The following is a 461-nucleotide window of genomic DNA, read 5'->3' on the forward strand; positions in this document are numbered from 1 at the left end:
AGAATATGGGATAAGGGGTTAGAAAGAAATTATTGAGTAGATAATATGGGGATGTTTTATAGAAAAAGGGATATATACAAATGGGAAAAATTAATATATATATGTTTTATATATAGAGAATAAAATTAGGAAAAGGGGAGACAAAAACAATAGTTTTAAGGAAAATAAAATGCATAAAATTTGTAAGAATTAGGTTTTTAAAATAAATTTATAAATAATTTTATAATTTTATATAAAATAATATAAAATAATATAAAATATATTCATTTTAATTATTTAAAACCCATTAAATTTTATTTTAAAATATAATATTATATATAGTTTTAAGATATTTAATATGATATATTTTTTTTTTTTTTTTATAATAAATTATATATATATATATAAAAATTTTAGTTATATTATAAAAAATAAAAATTTTATAATATATAAATGTTTTTACACCAATATTACATATTTAA

The sequence above is a fragment of the Penaeus monodon genome, chromosome 21 (assembly GCF_015228065.2).
Source record: "Penaeus monodon isolate SGIC_2016 chromosome 21, NSTDA_Pmon_1, whole genome shotgun sequence".
Taxonomy (NCBI): domain Eukaryota; kingdom Metazoa; phylum Arthropoda; class Malacostraca; order Decapoda; family Penaeidae; genus Penaeus; species Penaeus monodon.